This window comes from Penaeus monodon, chromosome 31, assembly GCF_015228065.2.
Source record: "Penaeus monodon isolate SGIC_2016 chromosome 31, NSTDA_Pmon_1, whole genome shotgun sequence".
NCBI classification, from domain to species: Eukaryota; Metazoa; Arthropoda; class Malacostraca; order Decapoda; family Penaeidae; genus Penaeus; species Penaeus monodon.
This window is the reverse complement of record NC_051416.1, coordinates 13,317,670-13,317,913: the sequence shown is the minus strand read 5'-3', so window position 1 is coordinate 13,317,913 and position 244 is coordinate 13,317,670.

The following is a 244-nucleotide window of genomic DNA, read 5'->3' as shown; positions in this document are numbered from 1 at the left end:
AAATCGCATTGACGATAATAGCAAACGTAATTATGAATAACAACGGTTGTAGCAGTAACCATAATATTCAAGATTACATTCATGACGATTGTTATATTCACAACAATGATAAATAACAAAAATAAACGAATAGACAAGAGAAAGAGAACCGCTTCTTCAACTTTGTCTTCGAGAGTCTCCAAAGCCTTGGGATTTCTTGAAAAATCTTCGGAGGAAAATTCTCACCCGGCGGCCAAGTTACTGA